At 39.1% G+C, this 21002-nt stretch overlaps 1 protein-coding gene across 10 annotated transcripts in view; it reads left to right on the top strand.

Moving 5' to 3' along the window:
- Window positions 1-21002, top strand: part of RFX3 (regulatory factor X3) — a 123792-nt gene that overhangs the window by 36941 nt on the left and 65849 nt on the right. Inside the window, exon 2 of one of the 10 annotated variants that reach the window (XM_080574442.1) lies at window positions 13309-13401. The exons of the other annotated variants lie outside the window; for them this stretch is intronic. The gene's annotated coding sequence lies outside the window, so the exon portion shown is untranslated. The remainder of the gene's footprint in view (window positions 1-13308; window positions 13402-21002) is intronic. 10 annotated transcript variants of the gene reach the window in all.

Below are 21002 nucleotides of genomic sequence, written 5' to 3'. Positions count from 1 at the left end.
GGAGCACCCTGGTCCCATCTGCACCAACTCCGCTTGCCCGAAAGTCCCTCACTCTGGGCTCACACCAACCATTTCCCACCCCTCGTTGCCCCTTGGAGTCACCATTTTGTCAGTGCTGGCTCCTCAAAGCAGAGCGGAGCAGGAGGCCCTTCCCCGCCACAGGTGCGGGGCCTTGCTACGCTTCGCTCTGTCCACCATTTCATGGCAGGAGGTCGTCGTGTCTGGCAACCTCATAATGCGCATGCTTTCATCCTGCCCTGCAGCTGGCTGCCAGTGCTGATGTCATCAAAGCCGTGTGACCTCAGAGCATTCTCTGGTTGGCTGCCAGTTTCTGTTGGGCCAGAAAGTTGCCACCTGCATAAATGTATATGGGCACTCATACGTATGTATGTTCGTATTAAAACTAGTTATAGAGCACTTCACACATCTGTAGAAATATGTCTGCTTATATTTTGATATACCTCGTATACATATATAGCTTTACAGAAGTATTGTTTATTGCATTACACTATATATATAGTGTAAAGATACATAAAATTAATCTCTCTCCTTAAAAATGCACATAGAAAATGTGCAACACTGTTCATTATAAGGACTAATGAAATTAATTAAACTTTAAAGGTGAATATTAAATTCACTTAAATGTATAAATTAAATTCTGAGATAAAGTATGGCTGGGGGCCCCATTCCACAAGTCAAATGAGGAAGTTCTGGCATGTCTGGGGTGGTGGGAGGGACAAGAGGACACAGAGGGTTGTGGTGAGGTTGGAGGGGCACAACCAAGTGAGAGCATCCACAGGGCCGATGGACCTGTCCTAGGAGTCGGTCCATCGGGGGCCCCCATGCATCCTGGGCCATGTGCAAAGAAGAGCCCAGTCCTGGACTAAGAAGCCCTGCTGCTGGCACCAAACTGCCTGCCAGGATGGCCATGCGCTACTGCTGATGCAGCTGTGGGGCTTTGCACTGTGCTACAAGACACAGGCATTGCTGTCTGCAGAAGTGGAAATCCAGAACAAAATGCCAACTTTACAAGAATGTGTTGAGGGATGGGGAGGGAGAAGGGGGACGGTAAGGAGAAGCCCCAGTGGGAATCCCTAAAAGGACTGTGCAAAGCAGAAGAACCATCTGATGGGCTCATGAAATCAGGAACTCTTCTTCCAGGTAAGTTTCAGAGGAAAGAGTAAGTCCTGATGGGAGCTCCCTTTGCCCAATGCTTAGGGGGAATCTTACAGCTCCTTCTTATACCATGATGTGGTACAGGCTTGTGTTATATGTGTTTCCTTATCCGTAGGTCGATGTCCTTATAGAACGTTCTAAAAAGCTCCAGCTGGCCATCTGAGGAGGCAGAAGAAAGAAGTGTTCCTACCCAGGCCTACAGCAGTGGTAGAACAGAGAGTGGACAGTGGCTTTCAAGGAAATGGAAAAATAACCTGGAACAATTTGACCAGTGACTCACATGCATCATAACCTGTTAATAAAGTCTCTCTGTTCATGAATTAAACCATGGCCAAGTGTTCAATTTCTTATATGTTTGTAGTAATGGCAGGTCAGCAGAAATGTCAGTACTACCTTATCTTTTCAAACTCTTTTACTATGCTGCTGGAGAGGTGGAAAGCTTTGGGGACATAAATCCTGTTTTATCCAACTGTTGATATGAAGTGAAACCAAGTGGCTATTCGGCTTGTTAACCAAAATGCCTGCAGCTTACACAAGTTTCCATGAAAACACTTTAAAAGAAACAAGGTGATTGTGATATAGAGGAGGTGCGTGCTCAATATCAACAGACTTGGTGGATGTACTGTAGCTTTTGAAACAAGACAGTGGTGTTTATTACAGCTTAAGTACCATGATAGACATATTATCCAAGCATGTCTTTGCTACTGGTTTAAAGGGCAAAATAGGTTCTGATATAACCAGGGCTTTTAAAGCAATTTTTATCAGGTGTTGCGCATGCCAGTAACTACAGACTGATGAGGGAAAGGATTTTTACAGCAGCCTTTAAAGAAGCTGTTACAGCAGTGTAATACTCACCGTCTGCTTACAGTAATGAATTAAAAGTCTTCACTACAGAGTATTTTAATGGGATGCTTAAAACTGAGAAGTGGAGATATTTTGGTGTGCAACACTTTTAATTCCATTGATGCATTATCAGTTTATAAGGGGCTATAACCATAGTGTCTACAGACCTATTAGTGCCAGGCCTGTGGATGTGATCCCTTTAAACTCTGTGAGGGTTTGGAAAATCAAATCCTGGGACTCGCTTAAAGAATATGCACCTTTGCTTGAAAAGGGAGAGCATATCACAGTGTTTATAACAAAAGCGTTTTGAGAAAGGTTACCAGTAGATTTTCATGAATGGAATTTTCATAGTAGCTGAAACTGGGGGAACAAGTACCTACCCACCTGTGCAGCTTAATAAGCTATGGTCATAAAACCAGTGAGGGAACATTTTATCCTGAAGAACTTTAAAAGTGAATCTCAGTGAGGACAACATCTATGAAATCATTGCTGTGAAAGTGAAAAGAAAGAAACAGCAGCCCAAGTCCAGGACACGTAGTGATTGGAGTTCAAACTGAGGGAAAATACGGATGGCAGATGTCAGGTTCCACCTTGTGCTACCCAGATTTTTCCCACAAAATATCAGCTGGAACTTCACTATAGACTAGGTGAGCATCGTAGAGCTATCTGTTAAGTAGCAGGTGAGTCTGACAAATACAATAACTGCACAGTAAGAATGACATCAGTGAAGGCATAACCTTTTGAAATTGCCAGGTAAGAAATGGCAGGGTAACAGAAGGCTGTATGTTTTGCAGAAAACCTCTTACTATGATTCTTCCACTAGATCTTCAGGCATGAACTCTCCAGCTATAGTCCTGGCCTATGATCCTGTTGTAAGGAAAACAAAGTGTAAAATTACCTTTATTTATTGTAATGATTTTCATAAATGTATTGTGTAAATAAAGCTGAGAATCCACCTGTAAGGTTGTGTGTGTGTTCTTTAACTATCCCACCACATATTTATTTTTAAATGTAGACAGCAAAGTTTAAAATTTCATGATAACTGATGTATGACAGTAAATATTATAGGGTGAGTTGCTGGGGTTTTAGGTAGCTTTCTCCTAACATTGGTTTGTGTGTTGCTTCTCAGTTCTCATCATTCAACTTTAGTTGTTCCAAGAGAGCCTGGTCTACTGCATTACCCAGGACAAACGATGGGACGTTCACCACAGCCATAGCTTCAGGAAAAACATTCCAGTCTTTAGGTATTTTCCATCTTAAAGAGGCATGCATCTTAAGGGCATCTCAGACTAAACTGGCCACGCTGTCCCCTTGATGAAATCTTTGTATACAAGTCTTCCCTGTTTTCTCAGGAAGAAACATGTCTGTGTTCCTTAGCTTTTGTAGGAGTGCTTGTACATTCCTATACTATAGATGCATATTATCCAACGCTTCCTGAATAGTAGGGTCAGGGGCCTCAGGAGTTTCAGGTGGCTTTTCCACTTCTGTCTTGTTGTGTTCTAGAAAAGTGAGTTATTTTCCCCCTTTTCTGATTTCTCTGTTCTGTATTCTCCAAGTGTTTTTGCAGAGCAGCTGTATACACTTTAGCTTTTTTGTATGATGCTGAGTCTCTGTTTTTGAGAATGTCATTTCATCATCCACTGCCTTCCCCAGATACTGGCGGCACTCTACCTTTACTAGATACATCTTAATTTGATCAGAACAAGTAGCCCATCATAGTGTTGGCATTCTCAGAAATAACTTCAGTCTGTCCAACTGAGGACTGGTTTGTTGCCGAAGGTACAGAGGCTAGTAAAATCATAGTAGTATACCTTTCTTGAGGTCTGCTTTGTAATGAAGACAAATAGCATTTGTCTTGCTGCAAGAAGTGCATCTCTGATTATCAGCAGGATCTTCAGTGTGGTTCTGGCTAAGAACTCTGTGAGCATCCCATCTGATTTCATCATAGCAGTCCACTCATGCTCCCACATAGATCTGATGTTAATGTCTATACTCTTCAGGTGGTCCATCTTTTGCTGTGACATGCAATAAAAATGCCCAAAGGTGATCCCTGTCAGAGGGTTCTGGTCATTTTCATAGAAGCACTTGATACAGCCATGAAAAAAAAAGAGAAAAAAAGAAAAAAAAAAAAAGCTATTCAAAGCTGTTGGCACCCTGTCAATGACTGCATAACAATACAAGTAGGCACCTACTTTGTATTCACTGCTTTGCAGTATGTGATTGATTTGAATGTTTTCCTTTTCAGCCATGTAAATAAGACATTGATTTTAGGGAGCTGCATATCTTTTTCCAGCAATGATAGCCTTCTGGAGGGAGAAATGCTACCATGCTATGTTTAAGAAACATAAACTAGTAAGGAGAGGTGAATATAGTATGCCGAGAGGAGTCTATGTAGAGGTGAACATTAATCTCTTCACCTTCCGTTTTCTCATAGAATGCACATACTGCTTGAAGTCATCACCACAGTTTCATTGTTGTGTATTCTACAAGCATACCTTTGCATCCTGTTGGCTACAGTAATAGCATCCTTTTTGCAAGTCAAAAATCTTTTGATTAGCTGTGTACCATGCCAAGAATTGCTATTTCTCCTCAAAACATCATGCTGTCAACCCATAATATTCAAGTTGGAAGAGGGGCTATGTAATTTTGGTTTTAAGCACTGCTGAAAAAAAGGAGGAAATAACATTTGCAGCACTTAATTTCCAAAGCATGGGGAATGCTACTGAGTTTAACAGGCAAAAATTTAGAGAGTCTATGAACTGTATATATTCAAGCTGTTTATCTCTATGCAAGTTTACCACTTTGGGGGATCATTTGTCAGTTTTTTTCTTCATAAGCTGGCTAACAATTAAGTAGCCATCATAGCCTTTGGCATTAGGTGCTAGCAAAATGTACTCCTTAAACTTTATGTCCATAAACAACAAAGTAAATACCACAAAACATATTTCCCCTTCAATCTCCTATTCTCCCTCAGTTTGCTTTTCTGTCCCTTCCTCTTTGTCCCAGGGTGCATCTGGTGCTAACTTCAGAGTCAAAATGTAATCTGGGACATGTGTCCTGGTTTCCTGCATGTATTTCTTATCACAAAAAATCACAGCCCTGTAGTTCTGGATCATGAGCATGAAGTGCTGAATAGCTCTTCATAGCATATTCTAGACTTTAAGGCCTGTGGTTACACTTATGATGCTTCCCATAGAAAAATCAATTTGCTTTTTAATAGCTGGGGCCTTGTACTTCTGTAAACATTCCCCAGTCCTGCGAGGCATTTGTCAGCACAGTTAGGTTATCCTCATACCTGTATTAACTGCACAGTCATCTATAATACTTACAAGTGTGGATGGGATTATAAAGTATAGAATAATGGTCACAAAAGTTTCTTACCCCAAATAGCTTCTTGATGTCCCTTACACCATAATTATATTCATCATTTAAAAACAGAAAACAGATGTATGGAAATCTGAGGCTGTTGTTTGGCCTTTAAATTGTACAACCTTTTCTCTTCTCAAATAGGAGAATAATGCAATATATATATATTAATATGTAACAGATCCTCAAACAAGAGGATCTTAGCATCATCTTCACGTGCACAGACCACTCTGTTTGTTCTGTAGCTCCTGCAGCACTTGACACTTTAGCAAGTCAAACCAGTAAGTGCTTTGAGACTTCCAGCAAAAAAGATTAATGTCACCATTACTCAGATTGGTTAAACAGTGCAGTTGTTTGCCTGTAATTTTAGAATGGGGGATTGTACTGTGTACCCCGCCCCCAACGGCTTTTATAATAATGATAGCCAAGTAGAAAGTCTCATAGAAACACAGCTTTTACTATTTGAGTGCTAACACAGTCTAAAATTCTTTGTGCATTTATATTGCTTAAATTAATAGTGTGAAAATAAAGGCTTCAGCTTGCTGACAGCATGAAGACAGCTCTGAGCATAATCACAATGTTCAAACGAATAACATAAATGGTCAGAAATTTGCTCTGGACCCCAAACAAATGTTTCATAAATACCTGATCTCATATAACAGTTCTTTATTCTTCTGCAAATCTCCAAGCCCCAAATCTCTAGATCAGTGATGCTCACTGCTGCATGTGGCTTCCATGAATCACTCTGCCACCCTGTCCTCCTCCTGTGCTACATCTGAGGGTGAGGGGAAAGCTGGACTTCTAGACATCCTGTTGAGGCTTGAGAGAGCAACTTGAGTGATGCTGTTCCTGCAGACATCCTCACTCATACTCACTCAACTTTTGTGGGCACAAACTCTTACTCTGCAGTGGGCTGCAGTAATCAGTAAGTCCTTTGCAGGGTACAACCCTGTGACCTAGCATGAGATATTCTCCTACTGCATCAGTAAGTTCAGAAATGTAGTTTGCATGTATGGGACATTTTAGTTTCCATAGCTCATTGCTGATAAACACTTAAGAGTGCTGCAAAATTAATTCAGTTTTCCTAATCAATAGTCTCCTTCTAACAGACCAGCTCATATGTTTACCCTTCTTGCCTATCACTCTACTGCACCTGAAAGTAGGCTTTGTTGTTAGGCTCTGCAACACCCCCTTGCACTTTCTTAAGTAGCTGTTGTTTCTCAAGAGCATGGTTCTGCAGGCTGCATTTAAAATGTAATAGAAAATGTGTCCTGTATTCACAGTAACTGTGGTCTAAAAAGAAAGCCATTATCTTCGTGTATGCAATTAAGGATAAGGAAACATAGAGCGCCTCATCATGGTGTAAGAAGGAGCTGTAAGATTCCCCCTAAGCATTGGGCAAAGGGAGCTCCCATCAGGACTTACTCTTTCCTCTGAAACTTACCTGGAAGAAGAGTTCCTGATTCATGAGCCCATCAGATGGTTCTTCTGCTTTGCACAGTCCTTTTAGGGATTCCCACTGGGGCTTCTCCTTACCGTCCCCCTTCTCCCTCCCCATCCCTCAACACATTCTTGTAAAGTTGGCATTTTGTTCTGGATTTCCACTTCTGCAGACAGCAATGCCTGTGTCTTGTAGCACAGTGCAAAGCCCCACAGCTGCATCAGCAGTAGCGCATGGCCATCCTGGCAGGCAGTTTGGTGCCAGCAGCAGGGCTTCTTAGTCCAGGACTGGGCTCTTCTTTGCACATGGCCCAGGATGCATGGGGGCCCCCGATGGACCGACTCCTAGGACAGGTCCATCGGCCCTGTGGATGCTCTCACTTGGTTGTGCCCCTCCAACCTCACCACAACCCTCTGTGTCCTCTTGTCCCTCCCACCACCCCAGACACGCCCGTCCTACCATGTTTTGGAGTTGTGCTTCGGCACTGATCACAGACCCCCAAAGGGGAGTTCGATGGCTGGCTTTTCCTGCCCATGTGAACCCTGCGTGTGGTAGTCTGCCTGAAGGTGCAGCATGTATGCTTTTTCAAAGGTAGTTCTTTGCACACTTTGCCACTATGAGCCAAATGGCTGTCATTACAAGAAGTAATTTCACTCATAAAATGTGTATATTTGTAAACCTAGTTGGATTTTCTTATCTTTCTTGTATATTTCTCATTCCGAAATGAGAAATAAAAGTGATACAGTGTGTGAAGTTTGCAAAGTGTACTGGACCTCAACAGGTTGCTGTGCTACAAATGTGAGCATTGTTGCATGTGTTGAATTTCTTCTTTACAACTCAATATAAAAGGTGCAGAGTTAGATTGTATAGGGTGATTTTAGATGGTCACTCTCTCCTGGCATAGTAAACAGTAGCTTTTATGGAATAGGTTATGTTGTGCAGATCTAACTATTCTCTTCTGAGCATGGAATAAAATTATACACACGCACACACACACTCATACCCCTCTAGTTTAGTGTGTTACTTACAGAGCACCAAGTGTGAGACACGTTACTTCTGTCCACACGTAGGATACCAAGTGTGAGGCAAATAATGCTTCTATAAGTGTGTTATACTAGCTTTCATTAAGTTACTATCAATTTCCACATACACTCAGTTCAGAATAGCTAGCATAGTGTCTGTATCATCCTAATATTGAAGCTGCTTCCACATCATTATTAATATTCTGGAGAATGCAGAATAGGAATCTATGTCATATGGTCCTTTTGGTATTGTAAGGTTTGCCACTTACATTTTTTACTAATAACTTTTTACAACATACTTGCTGAATAAAATTTCATGGCTACAGTTGATGGAACTTCATTGTCTATACCCGCTGAATTTTCTTCATTCTCTTTTTGATATTTTTTTTTCTGATCAAAACACCCAGCTTATTGAAACTGCATTTTTCCCTAGATAGTCTTTATTTCAAGATAGCTGATACTGGAAATATTTCTTAAATACAGGAGGGATTCTGTGGTACATACACATTTGCATGTCAGCGGTTTAAATGTGGAAGTGTTCCCATAGCACAGTAATAGCCATGTGGAGGCTGTATCGATGTTCAGTTTAATTCAGTGTTCTGTAGGTAGAAAGGGTTCAGTTCAGAGTATCTGCATTATTTTAGTATTTGTTTAAAGTCAGTAGAAGGCAACTTACAAAATAACTTCATAAATTTGTTTTAGATTACACTGTGGCACCTCAATACATGTATAACTGTTCCTGTTTATTTTTCCTGTCCAGTAGTTCAGGAACATATTTTTAATATTTCATTATGTATTTTAATACATATAACTTTGTATTGTTTGTTAGCATTTTCACATTCTTTGTAACAGCTGATGTGATTAACAATACACAGAATCACAGAGTGGCTTAGGCTGGAAGGGACCTTAAAGGTCATTTAGCTCCACCCCCACGCCATAGGCAGGGATGCCGCCCTCTAGATCAGGTTGGCCAAGGCTCCATCCAGTCTGGCCTTAAACGTTTCCAGGGATGGGGCATGGGTTTATATTTTAAAGTAAAATTTTGGCAAAGCCTAAGAAAAAGACCTTAACTTTGCTATATAAACCTTGGCCTGAAGACTGCAGGCACCTTGTTTCATCTTAATGTGCTGTGTCTGCTTAGGTGATAATTACATTATAATTTCTTTGCATGCACCATCTGTAAATGTAGACCATGTAAATACTGATTTTTTTCGTGTTGTGGCTCAGAAGTAGCCATGTTTCTGATACCAAGAGGGAAAATATAAAATGAATATATATATTTTTTTGCCACAATGCAAAACTACTCTATTTTTAAGGTTTGAGTTAGGTAGGAGTAATGTGCAAGTAGTGTTCCCTAGGGTAGAGAACTTTTCTCCAGGAACTTGATACTTTTGGGAAGGTGGAGAGAAAGGTGGGACAGGAAGGAAGAAAAAAGCACTGATTCTGCTAAACATCACAAAACTATAATAAGGATGTTCCTATGACTTCATTGTTTCTAGAAAATGCATAGCATCTGTCTTTGTAAATAGTTTAAAAGTTAGGAAGAAAATTTCATTGTTTTTTGATAGTCTTTTCTTGTAGTGTGTAATAAAGCATGCAGCTCATCCTAGTGTTCTTGATTTGTGTAATTTGCACTTCAGAAAGAAATTTTGTTTTGCCTGAAGTGTTTAAATACAGTATTTGAAAAAGTAGCAAATATGACTGGCTTCTGTACTGGTTAATAAGCAGCCCTGACATTTCAAATGTGAATAAACCGTTTAGACTTGGCTTATTTGTAAACATATTCATTACGGATCTACAATGGGTACAACAGTAATCAGAGCATGAATCTGTCCATTTTTTAAACTCCCCCAAGTATGGTCACTGTGCTTAAGTAATATATATGGCATCAATTGAACTACTTTTCTTTCTCCTGCCTTTCCAAAACAATTGATGTAATTGTGTCATTTTCCTGATTCACCAAAAATGAAGAATCGCTTGGGAACACACCAGTCTTTAATTGTGGTGGCAGAGTTCAGGGGTTTTGTTTGTTGCTTTGTTTCTTCGTTATTTCTTGGAATTAAAAAGGGAATTCTGTTTGCTTGATATTATTGTAATACAGGGAACTGTTTAGTTTCCCACTTGGAAAATTACAACTAAGGAAATATGGAGCAGAAAACTATTAAGGATTTGGTATGTGGAGAGTATTGTATACTTTGGAATAACACAATGGAACATGGTAAATCAATGTTGAAAACAACAAAAACAAACGCTTAAGCCAAAAATAAATATTGCAATCACTTGGTATTTTGTTCTAGTCTGTATTAGAAACTTAAATTATAATCTAGAGAAATAAAAGAGAGGAAAATCATTGCTTTTCACCAAAAAAATTTAAACAAACAAACAAACAAAACAGTATTCTTCTGGGCATGATCTTGTCACTGTTCTATTTATCAGTTGATCTCAGATACAAAAATGTAAATGTAATAGCTGAATTGGTCTATACACTGTGAGAAGTAACACTTCAGCAAACTTGTTTAAAACACATACCTGATTATGTAGTGTCTGTCATTTAGGTGAGTATTCCTTTGCAGTCAAGATATTCCCCATACAATGGTTGAGATTTTGCATGCTTTTGTTGAACCTTGGCAACCTTGGCAGAAGCGCCTGTAATATTTATCTGTATATCCTAAATAAGTGAGTAGCTGTGAGCATTTGTGGCTTTCAGCTAAGTTCTGTTGATTTGCTGGTTACAATTGTCCTCCTAAAGTTACGAAATAAACTACGTATTGATTTGTGTTGCAGATAATGTAAGACCTACTTTCTGTTTCTAGGAAGTGAAAGTAGCTTGCTCCCTGAAATAAGGGCAGAATTGGAGATTTGGTGTATTAACTCTATAGGAATAAAACTGATTTTTGTACTGAAAGTCTGTACATGCTGTTTTATACAGTGCAAGTTCCAGATGTCATCAGTGTGTTTGCTCTTTCTATAGGAAAAGAATCAGCATAGTATAATTAGTGTAATTTTTGGAATGTAAAGAAGACTCAAGGGATGAAGCCTTATAGAACAAAAGCTGTGAGAAAAAATGCAGTAGGAATCAGACAGGTGTTGTTTTCACCAAGGACAGCAGGCCTGCTGCTGTAATGCTGCAAGGTTTTTAGCAGTGAGTGCACAAATAATTCCCTGTTTCTGTTAGCTGGAGGCAGGAAGATACCATGATATATTCCAAACAAGATGAACGAACAATGTAGTAGTGAACTTCATTATTAATGAGGCAAAGTTACATGAAGCATACTGAGAGAAGCATACTGTGGAGAAATTTGAGATATCTTTCTGTTTTCCTCTAAGAGCTTTCTTTTCATCTTTTATTTGTGAAGGTGATGTACAGATCCAAACTGTCTTTCTTTCTTCTTCTAACTAGAAAGTATATATTGGAAGTATTCTTACCTTAAAACTAAACTTCTAAACTTTGGTTCAAACTTAAGCTTCCAGTCTACTCATATTAATTTTATATCCCATTATTCTTTTGGGTATCACACACCACAGTGCAGCAAATGCAGAGAAACTGTTTTCACTCTTACAGTCCAGTAGAATCTGGAGCCAAACTGTCAGTAACCTCTCGTAGTTTGAGTTTGAGTACGTTCTCTCCATAACTGAATGTGCCAGCTGCTGCAGCTAGTTAGTATGGTTTTTCACTTTCTGCATACGGACTCCTTAAATGTAAGTGAAGCTATCTAGGGGAAACTTAAATGTTCCAGATTTTCTGACCGATTATCTCCATTTCGATGCCTAGAAAATAGCAAAATAGCAGTAACTAGACATCGTAATAGCTGGTTAAACTGAATATAGGTTAATGTAACTACTGATCACTACCAATTTTCTGATTTTTACCCCCTCAGTGTTAGATGAGTCAAGAACAGATAAATGAGACATAGAAAGAATGTTGTTAGGATTTTTTAGGTTGGCATGCCTTTTTCAGAGAAAGTATAAGTTGTTTTAGACTTACATTATTAGATCACTGATGTATTTGAGAACTAGTCACTCCAGCATAAACGTCATCTTTAGCATTTAGAAGACGTCCCATTAAAAAACAACCAAAAAAACACAGTACAATACCAAAATGAAGGTCTCCTCCTTGTAGTTTTATTAATTAGTAACTTTGAATTATGGCTCCCTGGCTATCTGTGAAAATTGCTAATACAGTTTTTAGTCTGTGTTAGAGTAACACTTCCTATTCTATCATATCAAGAAATCTTTGAGGGACACTTGAAGAAATAAGGAATATTTTTATGCAATTCATTTTCTTTGGAGTGGACTATACATGTTGAAAATTCCTACTGGGATTTCTTTTTCTTTGGAATCCTAATATTATAAGACTTTTGGAAGGAGGGAAAATTGACTGGAGTGCCATGTAACTTTAAAAAGTCTTGCTTTTTGTCAGTTCTGAAAGGGTAGGAAACAAGGACATGCAAGCATTTCTCCAATGAGTACTGTTTGCTACAATGACATCAGGAAATTGCTACTTTTTATGACTGAGTGTGTGGGGAGCCTGTCTCAGAGAAACTCTGGTAACCAGAAAATAATCTTGTTTATCACTAAAAATACTTTGGTGTACCTTTTCTGAGGTTATAAAGGTATGTCATGACATTTAGGAGGGAAATAATTTACCTGTGCATCTTTTCTTCAGGAGATTGTGTATTTAGTTCAGAGATGGACAGTTAACCAGAGAAATTGAAGGAAAAAGTATAACCCTAGAATGACTAACAGTACTGGTTAGTAAAGGCTGAGATGGTCTAAGTGCTCTTTGAGCAGACTAATTCTGTAAGCTGGCACATCTCCAACCTGATGTGATTGTTTTTTGTTGTGTTTTTTGTTTTGTTTTGATGTGATTATTTTATGTTACTCAACATCACTGTTTATTTCAAAATTAAATGCAATAAAAATGTATTTTATCGCTTTTTCTCTTATTTCTACTACTAGACGATAGTCTTTGTTTACGTGATAGAAATTTCAGTCACAGAATCACAGCATAATACGGGCTGGATGGGACCTCTGGAGTTTATCTAATCTATCCCATGCTCAAAACCAGGCTAAGTAGACCAGGTTGCTCAGTGCGTGTCCAGTTCAGTTTTGAATACTTCCAAGAATGGGGATTCCACACTTATATCACCTTTTCCATTATTTGACTACTCTTGTAGTAAAATTGTTTTTTCCTTGTATCTATTTAAAATTTTCTGTATTCCAACTTGTGTTTGTTCCCTCTCATCCTGTCCCTGTGCATCTCTGGTAGTTTTCGAGCTCTGTTACCTCCATACACTCCCATTAGGAAGGAGATGGATAGTGATAAGATTTCTCTGTAGACGTCTCAAGTCTGAATAAATCCTGTTTGGTCAACCTTTCCTCCCACATCAGATTCCCCTGCCCTCTGCCCATCCTTGTGACCCTCAGCTGGAATTAATTGCATCATTTTTCTTTTTGTAGTAGGGAGTCCAAAACTGGACAGACCTTTCCAGAAGTGGTCTCAAGTGTGGAACAGATGCATCTGATGGCTACACCCTTCCTAATACAGTCAAGGTTGCTGTTGGTCTTCTTTGCTTTCCATTTTCTTTATGGAGTAATGATTGTGTCTGAAAATGTAGCAGTATGAAAACTGAAGAGAAAGAGCTTAATCAGAAAAACTTCCATGTATCAATGTTTCACTTAAGCAAGTTAATATCATGCGTAATTAGAATTAGCACCACAAATAAAAGATATGAGAAATGTTTTTATGATCTAATCTGAATAACCAGCACATAAAGTGCTGAGGTTTGTACCTTTTACATTTCTCAGAAATAAATAAGTAGATGTTCCACTGTCAGTCCATTAAACCATTCAGTCCTTACAAATCCTCTTTGAAACATAAAACAGAACTTCCTAAGTATATGCAGAGACATATGTGCTACTATAGCAAATGCTGTCAAGCCAGGAATAATCATAAGTGGAAGGGAGAAGGATGCTCTCTGCAGATCCATAAAATATATCAGATTATAGCATAAAAACATACAAACCTCCTGGTAAGTAAGATGTCCTAAAACATCAATCTGTGTTGGTTTAAGACACAGAGTTATTCAAAATACTACTTTTTAAAAATTCCTCGAGGATAGGTTTCATCTTTTGGGATTCCAGTCTTTGCGAGTTATTTGGTCAACTGCTTACACCAGAAAGTTGTGGTTTCCTTGAAGTAGTTAAAAATGCATTTCAGTTGTGGCAATTCAAAGGACACATCTACATGATGTACTTCGGACAGCAACGAGCAAGCTATGTAGGTGTTCTGAGCTGACTGCAGCTCCATGGCGAGTTAATTACTCTGCTGTCAAGGAAGAGTTCACATGCCCTGCCAGACTGTTCCAGGTAATTCATGTCTGAGTGTGATCAGTAAAGGAGCTTTGCACTGAAGTAATTCAGTTCACAAAAGTTTGGCTTATTCTGTACCTCACTGAAGATTGTTCAAGTCATAGGTGTACAGTCCCATAAGCATAATGGTTATTGTTGGCTCTGATATCCGCAGTCATTCGTAGGTTTTAGTCTCTGAGGTCAAGAAGGCCAAGCTTCTGGACTCTTGGACAAGGAAACCTAGAGCAAAAGTGAGACTTTTTTCTCTTCTCCAGCTTTCATGAGATGTCACTGGCACTTGAACACCTCTTTGAGGGTCAAGACCAGTCTGGCCCAAAGGCACTATTTACCTTAAGGTGTCACTACATAGATATTGGTCTATTCTGTCTTCTTCAGAAGGACGTTACATGTTTACAAACTGCTTTCCAGTCTTGTTTCCTGTCAGATAGTTGCAGACTATTCCAAGAAAGCAAATAAGACAAAATACTACACTTCCTATTCTAAATCAAATAGTCTAGTCAGGAGTCTGGGTGTAAGTCAGACAAGATATTTTCATTTTTCTGTTTTAAAGGCAACAGTTTTGTGATATGTGTGTGGGCAAGAATAAAACTATGTGTTTCATAAGTGGGCCTCCACACTACAGGAGAAGAAAGCACCAGTGAAAGATAGATCTAGTCCCTTCGTTTTTAACAGGAGAAGGTAATCACTAAATCATCTGCTGTTCTGCAAGACATACATCCTTCTCTCACAAAATGGGAGAAACAGGTGAGATTTTATCCAGTCCATTCAACCTGGAATAGTTTAAATGATTACATAGAATTATCACTGTAGCAAGCCTACAAATATTCCAATATAGAGAGGATTTGGGTTAATTTGCTCATTTGTTTTAGTCCAAATGGCCCTGGGCAATCTGTTCTAGGTGTCCCTGCTTGAGTAGGGGGTTGGACCAGATGGCCTCCAGAGGTCCATTCCATCTTCAGCCATTCTGTGAAAATATCACAGGAAGCATCACAACAGAAAATTTGTAACATGGAGGTAATGCACAGAGAACAGAAACTGTTTCCTGTAAAAACTGGTCATTCTGTTAAGTAGCTGCTCCAATGACTATAATGCTTTACCTGTTTCATTTTATATTTTGATCTACTGAGTGATGAAAACAAGTGTCATTTCCATTTTCATATCAAATTTTCTCCCTTTCTTTCATTAGTATCATGTTTACTTACACTCTCTTTCGACAAAAGGATTGCAGCACATTAGAAAAAAATAACCCAACTCACCTCTGAAGTGAAATCTGAATCTACTTCCAGTATCATATCATCAATACAGAAGTGAGAGGAATGATCTGTTACAGGTGGAGCTCTGCTTTCACTTTCTTCCTCAGAAAACATTGGCTGTTAGGCAAAATATCTCAAGTGGTGATAGTCAGTGCCTGAAGTATTAGATTATGTCCACCCTCCACACCTCCGTGGCCCAGGACAGAATATCATAAAACTACTTTTTGTTAATCTCAACAAAAAACGTTGCAATTTTTTAACCAAAGCAGTGGTAAAAGAGACTCTGGGAGTGTGGGGGTGGGGTGGAGAGAGGATGTCCACTAAGAAAAATGCAAAAGAACTGATAAAGAAGCACTGTATAAGGAATTCTCTCTACTCTACAATACTGATGATAGTCCTGGAAATGTACACAGATGACTAATTCCCTATGTTTGTTCCCCATGCTATGTGCCTTAGTTAGTGTACAAGCACTTCAGAGAGATACCCCAGCATACTAATTTCCCAGGGTTCTGGGTGGTTTCTCCATAATGGTGCTTTGTAGGACTTTTTTGCCTGCAGATGCTTGAGATGACCCTGCTTAAGCCCTGTTTTGTTGATTACACGTTGCCTTTCATTTATATCACGCCAGGCCCTTTGCTTATCAGTCCTGTCCACCAAACCCTTACAGGACTGCTGGTAACCCAGTTGTTCCTGGTTTAAATCTCTTCTTATGGGGTTAGCTATCTGGCTGGCAAAGATTCTTTTCCCCCACTTAGTGAGGTAGATGCCATCTTCCCTAAGTAGATGTTGATCATCGAACAGAGTTCCATGGTCACAGAACCCCAAATGCTGTTGCCAACGCTAGTTCTACAGCCAGTTGTTGATACGCAGTATCAGCGCCCTCTTCCTCACACCCTTTCACATCATTGGCAGGATGAAAGAGAGCATCACCTAGGTTTTCCCACTTAAAGAATCTCCAGTTGAAAAATCAATGCCCGATAATAGAATTAAAATATTTTTTGATAAGTTGTTAGTTTTGTCTCTTGTAGCTGTTGTACTTGATAGTCTCACCACAACAAAAGAAACTCCTCAGGAGTTTTGTTTTGTCCTGTTGTTTGTGAATGTAACCTTCTTGTTGTTGTGTATTGATGTGTAGGCCTGATGTGTAATATTGATATGCTACCCACCAAGGGTAAATACAGTTTTGGAGTTTTAACAGGTAAAATTAGTAGGTCGATCAAAATGAGAGTCATGATGTAGTCATTCAGCATACGTGTCCATGTGTTTGTTCTCTGTGATCTGCTGGAAACGTGGAATTTCATTTTGACAATTGATGACATTGCTTTTTGATGTTGTTAATGTTTTTTGGTTTTTGTTTGTTTGTTTTTGGTGGAGTTGTTACCACTTTCATTGGTCCCTTTCATTGTGTGTATTTCCATACTTCCTCTTGCTGTTACTCTGCTATTGTAGGGTTGTACTACTGGAAATTATATGTGAATCCAGAGAATCAGGTTATATACTTTATTCTGTGCCATTCAGTTAACCACTATTCTACCCATATATCCTTGAAAAGCTGAAAAGAGTAATGAAATGCATGTTGCTAACTGAAATATTTAGGAATCAGTCTTTATATCTTCAGTGTTTAGCTGCCTACTTTGGTATCCCTAAGAATCAGGGAGAAGGCAAACGATCAAACAACGTTTAGTAAGAAATTGGTGTTCTGACATGAAAATACGTTAATATCTTAAAATTACTTACAATATTCCTTTTTTTTTTTCACTGTGAATAGCACGTATAAACTGCCTTCTGCTTTACTGCTAATACAAATTAATGTTTCCCTGTAATTCATTCAATATCTCTTGTTTGAAGGCAGTTATTCATAAAATTTATGTTTGCACAAATATTAAGAAAGAATTCTTATCTAAAACTCTAGGGTATTATTAAGTCTTGTTTCAATTTATGCTGTTGTTCAGGAACCAAGCATTCTGTATTACATGTTGAAATTAGATGTTCTAGGAAGCTTTCCTTTATTGTGAAACACATTATGTGGCCAGAAATTCTTAATGAGTATATTGGTGTTTCAACATTATAAATACATAAGATCTGAAGATTAGCTTTTTATTCTGACCATTAAAAGCTTGTCACTATTGTGTAGGATTACAAGATTTCGTTCACTTTACCTTCTGGGATGTTTTATTTAGCCTTCTGGAGGAGAAGAAAGAAATTTCCTGCTGCACTTGAAAGTAAATAACAGACTTTTATTTTCTGCATTAAATTAAAACCTGCTATATCATTTTGTGTAGGCAATAAGGCATATGCAGCTGAACAAAACTTTGTGTACTCTAATAGCTTTAAAAAAAGTCAATTAGTTCAGAGTGAAGCAGTCCAGTAAAAAGATAAACATTAATCGTTAATATGACACATTTTAACAATCTTACTTGATAACTAATTGTTCAAGTTAGGTAGTTTTCAACTATTTAGCCGTGATATTTCAAGTCTAGAAAACAGAAGGATTCCAATTGTGAATTTCAGTGTATTAAAAAATCTCTGGGGAACTTAACAGACAACATGAAATTTTACAGAATATGCAGGAAAAGGTTAATTTTCAGCATAGTAGCTTTGCCTGAGTACTGTCCGCTCGACTGAAGAAATACTAATCTTGTCACGTTCAGCAGCTGGGCTTGGGCAATAACTTTTTCCCACTTGGAGGGGTTAATTAGCCTTCTTTCAGAATGTGCCCTATTTGGTTTACATTCACATGATACAGCAAGCACTGGCTATACAAAGCAGAACCATTAACAGGTGGGTGTGTCCAACTGCTTAATTAGCCAGAATAAAAAGGATCTTTGTCAAACATGGATCTGTTGCTTGTGATACACCTGACTCCCATTAGGCAAGGATGGTGTCTTTTTGCTGTAATATACAGTACTGTACTTACATGTAGCATCAGTGAGAAATGGAGAGACTCCATCTAGATTATCAAAAAGTGTTCATATAACATTGATGCAATGTAAAAGAATTACACTGACTGCCTCACAAACATGTAGTTACAAAAACTAATGGTGAATAGGAAGTTGATAAAAGTTTACTTTCAAACATTACCTGGCATCTGCAAAGGAAAGTCAATCACGTATAATGTGGTATAGTAAGGAATTGCATTTGGGATGAAGACTTAGAGCAGAATGATGAAAAAAAATGCTATTGAATAAATCAATACTACATCATTAGGTTTAGTTCTGCTTAGGGAAAACAAACAGCAAAGTTTATGTTCCCCAGCCATGCTGTAACCATCCTCATTTACTTACTGATAAATCAGTCTATAGAGCTACCAATTAGCCTATCAGATTATTAAGAAAAATGTAACTATGATTCTGAGGTAGACAAGCACATCAAATTGAAAGCTTAAATATGGGTCTGTCACCAAATTGAGAGTGTAAAGACGAAATGGGCTCGGTCACCAAAACACTTTGTTTTGAAACATAGGTGCAGTTTACCCAAGTTACACAGCTTCCCTGCCCTGTGGATGAAATGACGAGGTCTGAAGTTTGGCAGGTCACTGTCGTAGTGCCAGCTGTGTCATGGGTAGTCCTAGGACAGGCCATGTGGTCCTCTGGAGTGTCTGCAGTTCTCCTTGGGGATTCTGTCCCATGTACCCCTGGATCCGCTCTCATATGTCCCTGTAAGATCTCGTATGTGACTTTTTACACTCTCCTATAGGACTGGGCAGAGTACCTGATTCTCGACTACCCCTGTTCAGCATCCCACAGTGCCTATCAGCAGGCTGTCAGCTGTCAGTGGTACTTGTGGTCTGCCCATCTCAAGGCTTTTCCACAGTGACTGACGGCTGGCTTGCAAGCAGGGTATCCTCTCTTCTTGTAAGAAAGCTGCTTCCTTTTTCTAAAAGGGCTGGCACTAACGGCAGTCAGGCACACTCCATGACAACTGCCACAAGGACAGGAAGATGTTAGGTTCCTCTCTCAGATTAGAGAACCTCCCTCTAATTGCATTTCATCTTGAATTGCAGATGTAATGATCAAGTACGGTGTGAGACGTGACATAGCAATTAACAGTGTCGGAACGGCTTCTTACCAGTCACAACTCTATTTGACTACAGCAGCACACCTCCTCCCTTTCAGTGATTGACATGTTTGTACACTGTAACCAGGAAACAACATGCAGTCAAGTGAAGCTAAAGGGTGCTATGAAATAATGCCTTTTAATTCTTTTGGACTCTTCACTTTTGCTTCCAGATGGACATGCAGTGCCTTGTATAAGTGTTTGTTGGAACTGGTGGCTTAAAATAACCCTATTAACTGAGCCACGAAACAGACTGGAAGTGCATTTATATAGCAGAGAGATGCTTTAGGAAGTTACTTAACATTAAGCCTTTGATTTCCACGATTCTGTCAGCCTACCAATGTTTTTGCCTGGGTAACATGTAAGAGTGAACTCCAGCTGGCTCATATGAGCTGTTTCTCTTTTTACTTCACTGCTGAAGGATTTTATCAAGTTGAAGGCAATGGGCTGAGACAAAAGTTCATATGATTTATGAGTTAAGGGCTGAGCTTCATCACTAACTGAATAGACATATCCACAGGGTTGTTTTGATACTTTTGGAAAAGTTTAAATTCTTAATTGGCTGAAAAGTAGCTTTTACCAGGCAGCACTGTGTCTGCACTACACATTTTTGTCTTCTCTTAATTTTCTATATTTATGCAGGATCCATAATAAGAAAAAAATTGCCCAATGACTTTTAGATATGATTATGTGTTGTGGTTTAACCCGGCTGGCAGCTAAACACCACACAGCCGTTCGCTCACCCTCCCCCCTCCCTCTCTGGGATGGGGGAGAGAAACGGGAAAGTGAAGCCTGTGAGTTGAGATAAAGACAGTTTATTAAGACAGGAATATAATAATAACAATAATAATAATAATAGTGATAATTGTAATAGTATTAACAATAATAATGTGTAAGAAAACAAGTGATGCACAATGCAATTGCTCACCACCCGCTGACCGATGCCCAGCCTATCCCCGAGCAGCCGGCCCCCCCACCCCGGCCAGCCACCCCTATATATTGTTTAGCATGATGTCAGATGGTATTGAATACCCCTTTGGCCAGTTTGGGTCAGCTGTCCTGGGTCTGTCCCCTCCCAGCTCCTGCTGCACCCCTAGCCTGCTCGCTGGCAGGACAGAGCGAGAAGCCGAAAAGTCCTTGGCCTGGTGTAAACACTGCTCTGTAACAATTAAAACATCAGCATGTTATCAGCGCTCTTCTCATCCTAATCCAAAACATAGCACCCTACCAGCTACTATGAGCTACTTAACTCTGTCCTAACTGGAACCAGGACATTATGCAAAACAGGAAAGTTTTTTTTTCTAAATATTTTCAATACAAAAAAAATAGTCGTTGTTAATAGTGACTTTGCTTTTAAAATAGTAAGAATATTTCTTTATCAAAATCTCGTGACTTCAGAAAGTGAAAGATCATCTGTAAATGAATCTGAGATGATCAGAAATGAGATCTGTAAATGAATTAAATGCAAACCAA

The sequence above is a fragment of the Anser brachyrhynchus genome (genome assembly GCF_964034855.1).
Source record: "Anser brachyrhynchus genome assembly, chromosome: Z".
NCBI lineage: Eukaryota > Metazoa > Chordata > Aves > Anseriformes > Anatidae > Anser > Anser brachyrhynchus.
Note: the sequence above shows the minus strand (reverse complement) of the source record. Positions and strands in the feature narration are given on the sequence as shown.